Source organism: Canis aureus, chromosome 1, assembly GCF_053574225.1.
Source record: "Canis aureus isolate CA01 chromosome 1, VMU_Caureus_v.1.0, whole genome shotgun sequence".
Taxonomy (NCBI): Eukaryota; Metazoa; Chordata; class Mammalia; order Carnivora; family Canidae; genus Canis; species Canis aureus.
Genome location: NC_135611.1, coordinates 6,049,865 through 6,057,246, shown reverse-complemented (window position 1 = coordinate 6,057,246; position 7,382 = coordinate 6,049,865). Strand labels below are relative to the sequence as shown.

Here is a 7,382-nt window from a genome sequence, read left to right as displayed (position 1 = left end):
ACATCACCATGTGTCCTCTGAGAAGGGAGGCCGAATGGCAAAATAAGAGTTACCTTAACTTCGATCTGATGAGAATGGGAGATACAACTAGATGTCAGGATGAAAGTGCACCCTGATATTCAAATAGATACATAATGCAGAAGAAAGGGGAACTCAACAAAGACATCTCTTTACTTTGTAAAGTCTATGAGGCATCCTGGCATCATTGACTCCTATAATTTTCCTGTGCATACTAAAAGGATATCCTATGTGAAAAGATTTTGAAAATAAAAAATGTCATAAATACATTTGTTGTGTTTTCATTCTTTAAGTGGGCCTTGCCCATGGCAGAGCAGGTTAAGTTTCCACCTGACCATTTGTATGGTTTTATTAAAAGAAATAAGATGTTAGCAGTAATGTAAATGAATCAAGTAGGGAAGTGAAGATTTGTTAAAAAGGCTTGATTTTTATTTTGGATTAATAAAAAGATGCTGTTAATACTAAGAGAAATTTTTACCACAATATGAGCTTTTCATATAGTTCATTTAGTAGAGAAAGATGTCACTTTATACTAATGTGCAGGGCTGATGACATACCTTCCACTATGAGGATGCTATGATGTTTAATGAATGAGTCTAAAAAAAAACAGGTGAATACAGTTAGGGGAAAAGTCATGGAGATGCCAGGGATCGAACCTGGGGCCTTATGCATGCAAAGCACATGCTCTACCACTGAGCTACATCCCCAGGTCTGAAAGCAACCTGGCATGGAGATGAGTTGGCACAGTTTTTCCTTTTAATGAGATGGGCAGATGATCTCCATCTAGGGAACGAAATAGCACTGGATTCCTATGGCTTCAAATTTCAGTCACAGGGAGTTCTCAAGCATTCCTCATGGACTGTTTTGCACCATTAATATAGAATAGTCCTGCTGCTTTATAGCTCACATTGTGCTAGCTTCCCAAACATTATTTATAGACACGATGAAGCACTACCGTCCTTCAAAATTAATCTTATTTCTCTGGTCTCCCACTCATTGATCCAAGAAAATATTTTAATTATATTGCACCATGTCCCTATTCCTTCTATAGGGGAAAGGGGGAAAAACAAACAAACAAACAAAAAAAAAACCTCTCTCCTCTATTTCCTTAGGTTCTGTGTGTGGGCTTTGAAAATTAGACCAGCATAAGGCATATTAACAAGAGAAAAACAGTTTATTAATACCGTCTCCCCACCACATATAAGAGGGAGAAATCCAGGGATGAGTAACTCAGAGGGGTAGTTGGAACACGGGAGCAATCAATCAGTAGAAAAGTGACAAGACAAAGGAAAGGGGTTTAGGTTTTTAGAGGTGCAAACTGGGGAAAGTAAATGTATGGGGAAAACCAATGGGAGATAAGGGCTCTCTAGAAAGGTTTGAGGGTATAGCATCTCCTTAGGGCATTGCTGCCTTCAGGCAACAGGCTTAGCATCCCCGTCCTGGTACAGTGCGGGCTGGGGGCATCACAACAGGATTTTAGGGTGTGCTTCCAAGCAAACAGTTGCCCTCATCTCAAAATAATCCTTGTGTGAGAGTGCTGTATTTTGGGGTGGGGTATTTTGAACCACCTTAATATCCTTCCTGGGGTGAAGATCAGAATAGTGGGTCTTGTTACTGAGAAGAAAAAAATAAAGCAGGAGTCTATTTGTTGCCATAACAATACTTCCCTCAGAACAGGGAGATGGCATTCTGGATCTAACAGCCCATCCAAGTTACGTGGCATTGGCCGTGGCCAGAGGAAGCACCATTGCTCTGAGTGGAGCATGTTCCAGGAGACAGGAATCCAAAATGTGGAGAACTATCAGCACTTTATTTTCACTGGCTACAATGATAAAGATGAAATAGTTATTTGATAAATAACATTTCCACAATGAAAAAATTAAAAAAATACCAGAAGTAAATGAAAGAGCTGTTCTTTGGTTTCATCTGCTTGATTACCACAACCCATAATGCTGAATGCAGCATATCCCTTGATAGGATTATTCGTGTAGGGCTCTCTAAATATTTGATGAGCTCATTGGAGCTTTACAGAAAATCTAATTTCCGAGTTATCACTAAGAGCATATTCTGGCTCTGATACTGGTTCTCTTTGCTAAGAAGATGCAAACTTTAAAGCATACCCTTGCTCTATCTTAGCAATTTTGGACATTTTTTGGCCAAGGTAAGATCAGAATCTAAGAACAATAAACTCACTTATGAACCAATTCAATGATATAGGATACACTTCCCTATATCAATGCAACTAATAGAGCAGAAGGTCCAAAACAATACAGAATACCAAGAGAAAAAAAAGTACCTCCTTTCCTTTTGCCTCTGGTTCCAATTAATGATGGCTTTAGAAAACCTTTATCCATGTATCATTTTCTATAATCCTAGATATTTAACTTCAGATGTTAATATTCCTTTTGAAAAAAACGTAAAGTACAGAATTCAAATATTGATTACAGTAAATCCAAAATATAGGCAATTCTTTAGAACAAGACAATCATTATAATCTTTAAAAGTACTGAAAAGTAAGGGTTACAGAAGGGGAGGAGGATGGAAGGGTGGGGTGACTGGGTGACAGGCACTAAGGAGGGCACGTGATGTGATGAGCACTGGGTGTTATACTATATGTTGCCAAATTGAATTTAAATTAAAAAATTAAAAAAATAAAAGTACCAAAAAGTAACAATTTACCTTCTGTTTTTGTTAAATGTTGTTTAACTGAATAATAAGATTTTATAGCCAGTATGCATGGATAAAATTTCATTGTGAAAGTATATGGAATTCCTTAAAAATCCATATTTTGCAAAATATCCTCAACTTTCCTCTGTGATGAAGACAGAGAGACTTGAGTAACAGAACACTTGAAGACTCTACATAAGCAAGAATGCACTGTTTGATTAATTATTTTACTCTTTCAAATACCATAATTAAGCCAAATGTTATTTTATCACTAGGAATATAATTAAAAGAACTATTTTTCTCTCTCAAAGACTCAGTTTGGTAGAAAAAAAACACATACAGTAAAAAAATTCATGTGCTATGGTTCAGTTGAAGACCAGATGACATGGATAATGACCCCAAAATGGCAGTGACTTAATCCTTCAGAAAAAAAAGGTTATTTTTTACACATACAAAATCTCTTACAACATACATGAGGTAAGGATAGAGTGCAAATGGAAGTCTCTGATCCACATTGTTCCTCAGGGACTCATTCTGATAGTATCTTAACCACCTTTCTAGTCACTGGCCCCATCAGCAGACGAAAGGGGAACATGGAGAAACAAGTAGGGTTTTTTGTTGTTGATGTTGTCTGGGAAAGTAAAATTCAATTTCAATCAAGGCCCCTTGGCAAGAATACCAGGATGACAGGAAGCATAGTCTTCCACGTGCCCAGGAAGGTAAGAGAATATAGATAGTAGTGAACACCAGTAGGATCTACCAGAAGGAGTACTTGAATAAAGCAATAGGAAACATCGACCTTTCCAGTAGTTTGTGAAAGGATGGGTGGGGGGAAATCCATGGGCAACATAAGGAAATGTTCAAGACTCCTAGCTGGCCATGAGCCTGTGGCATCTACTTCCTTCCTCAGCTAGTATCTGGCAGCACTCTGTTGTTACCTCAAATAATGACTTCCCACTCCAAGAAGTTTTAGTCCTAATCCCCAGACCTGTAAATTTGTTGTCTTACATGGCAAAAGGGATTCTGCAGATGTAATTAAATCAAGAATTTTGAGACAGGGAGATTATCCTGGAGGATACAGGTGGGTCCAATGTAACTATAGGGTCTTTACATGGGACAGAGAGTAAGATGAGGAGTTCTGTAACAGGAGCATGGGCCAAAGTGATGTGATGGCTGGCTTTCAAGATGGAGGAAGGGGCTAGAAGTCAGGGGATGCAGTGCCTCTAGAAGCTGAAAAAGACAAGGAAATGGACTTTACCTTAGAACTTCCAGAAGAAAGTAAAATGCTGACACCTTAATCTTAACAAAAATGTTAAGTTTTTAGGTGTTGAAAAGAACTATTTGCCACTAGTCATCATTTTTGGTTGGACACTCCACACATGTTTAGTAGATTTTAATCAAATATTACCAAATTGTCAGGGCTGGTATCAAGCACTAACTCTTCCGTAAGCCCGTCTCAAAAGAACAAATGTTGAAAAGAATTGTATCTCTTCAGGTAGAAGAGATACAATAAATAATAATAGAAATAAATAATTTGCACATTATTTCCTTACAGATTTTATATTTAACCTTTCTTCTTTTAAAGTATTTCTTATAATATCAGTTGGATATATGGTTTGAAATGTGTATATTGTATAAAATAGCAACATTTTAATTTTATGACTATATATTTCTTTTTTAATGCATTACACAGAATTAGACATGTAATGATTCTTAAAAATCTCTTAATTAGGGGATCCCTGAGTGGCTCAGTGGTTTAGCACCTGCCTTTGGCCCAGAGCGTTATCCTGGAGTCCCGGGATAGAGTCCCGGGATTGAGTCCCACGTCAGGCTCCTGGCATGGAGCCTGCTTCTCCCTCCTCCTGTGTCTCTGCCTCTCTCTCTCTCTCTCTCTCTCTGTCTATCATAAATAAATAAATAAAATCTTAAAAAAAATCTCTTAATTAATTTAAATATAAATCTTATGTGTATATATATATAATTTCTTAGTTCTATTTTTGAAGTTCTAAAGGAAAGCTTTAAAATCCTTTTCAGATTTCATATTCAGATCAGAGAATCAGAAAAAAAACTTATAAACATAAAATATCAAATAATAGCATCAAGACTATTGACTTCCACAAGTATAAAATCATAAATGTATGGTGTTTCCAGCCTCAAAATTTGTAGAAATTTGTTACAGCAACAATCACAAATGAATATATCCTGACACCTCTCTTGGGCACTGGTATGTGCTATAGGTTCCCTATCCATGTCTGGGGGTGGGCCATGAGGGGCTCAGAACAGGGGATGGGGGTGGTTTCTCCCTGAATCTATTCTCTCATTCATGGGATCTGGCCCACTTTGGATCCAGTCTTCTGTTATGGAGTAAATTGTGACCCCCCCCCTCAAAAAAAAAATTCAGATATTGAAGACCTGAACTACAATATCTCAAAATCTGACCTTATTTGAAAAAAGGATCATTGCAGACATGATTTGTTAGGATGAGGCCACGCTGGAGTCAGATGAGCCCTAATCCAATATGACCAGTTTCCTTATAAAAGGGAAATCTGGACACACACATGAGAATTTTATGTGACTCTGGAGGTAGGGTGGTGAGTCTACCAGCCAAGGATTGCAGACGAGCCACCAGAAGCCAGGGGAGAGTCGTGGCAGATTCTACCTTAAGAACCTCAGAAGGAAACAACCCTGAAGACACGTTGATCTTGGACTTCTGGTCTCCAGAGCTGCCAGAAAATAAACTCTCATTGAAGCCACCTTGTGTGTGGTATTTGTTCGGGCAGCACCAGGGAGCCAAATTGTCCTCCTCCACCATGATTCAGCCTTCTCCCCACAATGGTTTCTCCTAGTTCTTGGGTTGGTTTTCAGAACCCATTAACTCTGTTTGCTTTTGCAGCTTCCCCAGGGTGGCGGTAATGGGGAGTCACCCTTCGATGGCCTTTTCTTCTCATTTCAGCAGAAACTGCCTGTTTATATTTTCAGCACGTACAACGTCTCAGGGAGTAAATACACATTTCACTCACTAGCGCTCTGTGGTTAACACAAAGCTCTTTTTAAGGATTGATTTCATTTATTATCAATGAAGTTTTCCTCCTGCATCCTTTTGCTGTTGTTAATAATTCATCCCAGTATTAGAAATGGTTATGTCCTCTCTGACGTGTTCTCCCTCTGTTTTTTTATTTTTATTCATCACTGTAAAGTCAGTTAATTCCCTCTGCGGTGTCAGTCAACATGAGGAAGTCCACAGAAGTTACATCAGGTCCTATTTCACTGTGTCCCCTGCTATAATATACAATTGTGTAGGGACATCAGTATATAAATCTACTGACACCTTTCTTCTCTGGGTATTTCTAGTCTTACAAAGGAAACTGGCAAAAGCTTCAAATATAACAAGAACTTTCAAGAATTCAAGTGTGGCAAAGACTACTTTTCACATAGGCAAATTGGATGCCATAAAAATAATTTGTGTTCATATTATCTTATGAATGAGATAATGTTATGACTAAGTAAAACACGGGAGAATCTAAATAAATTCTTCCCAGTTTATTTTAGTGGTAGCCATTTTGTCATTGTGAATTACATGAACTTACTTTAGTTGGAATTAAATGCAGTCAACATCCAATTAATTTTCCATTGCTTGTTGACGTTAGAGAGCTCTTACAACCACAATTTTGCTTACAATATGCCTGCTATGGTATTTTATGGTTTTTAGTTATTAGATGTTCTAAATAACTAAATCTTTGTCTGTAGCCAGCATTGGTAGCTGACTTCTGTTACATTTTGTAGACTTTCATCCAAATCTTACCATTTCTTCAAGGTCCATATTAACACCAATTTCTCCATAAGTTTTTCTCAAACGACACTAATAGATGTTAAAAATAGTAATGTTATCTATTTAAATAGTTCAAAAATTATTTTATAAATATAAAATGTCTATATTTTTCATGTGATTTTCATTTTTGTCTTCTGAAATATTATTTATGGTTCAGGTGCAAAATCTTTGAATTACAGAGATGAGGACTTCTATTTTGTTTCTTTTTTACAATGCCTCAAATGGGGTAGACACATGGTGGAACATAAATATAAATTTCTTAATTAAGTTACTTACCATGTCAATCTTATTTCATGTGTACATTTTAAAGTGCTACTTCATGGGCAGCCCCGGTGGCTTAGCGGTTTAGCGCCATCTTCAGCCCAGGGTGTGATCCTGGAGACTCGGAATCTAGTCCCACATCAGACTCCTTGGGCATAGAGCCTGCTTGTGTCTCTGCCTCTCTCTCAATCTCTCTCTGTCTCTAATAAATAAATAAATTCTTAAAAAAATAAAATGCTACTTCACAAAGTGGGGTTACTTTAGAAAAGTTGTTTTGTTTTTAAAAATATGGGATGCTTGGGTGGCTCAGCTGGTTAAGCTTCCGCTTTCAGCACAGGTTGTGATCCTGGAGTTGGGATCCAACCCAGCATTCTGGGATCAGGCCCTGCATGGAGCCCTGCATCAGGCTCTCCACTTAGCGGGGAGTCTGCTCCTCCCTCTTCCCAACTCCACCATCTGTCCTCTGTGCTCTCTCTCTCTTTCTCTCAAATAAATCAAAATTCTTAAAAAAAATTTTAAATCTCAAAGGAAAAATAAAATTCCATTTCAAATTTTATATTCAGTTGCAGGGCAAGTATGAGAATAAAATGTATCCTAGCATAAAGAT

The 7,382-nt window shown here is 37.7% G+C and overlaps 1 non-coding gene across 1 annotated transcript; it reads right to left on the bottom strand.

The window, feature by feature from the left end:
- Positions 1 to 653: 653 nt before the first annotated feature.
- On the bottom strand, positions 654 to 725 carry TRNAA-UGC (transfer RNA alanine (anticodon UGC)). The gene has a single exon. It is a non-coding gene; the product is annotated as a tRNA-Ala (tRNA).
- Between the last annotated feature and the right edge of the window lie 6,657 nt (positions 726 to 7,382).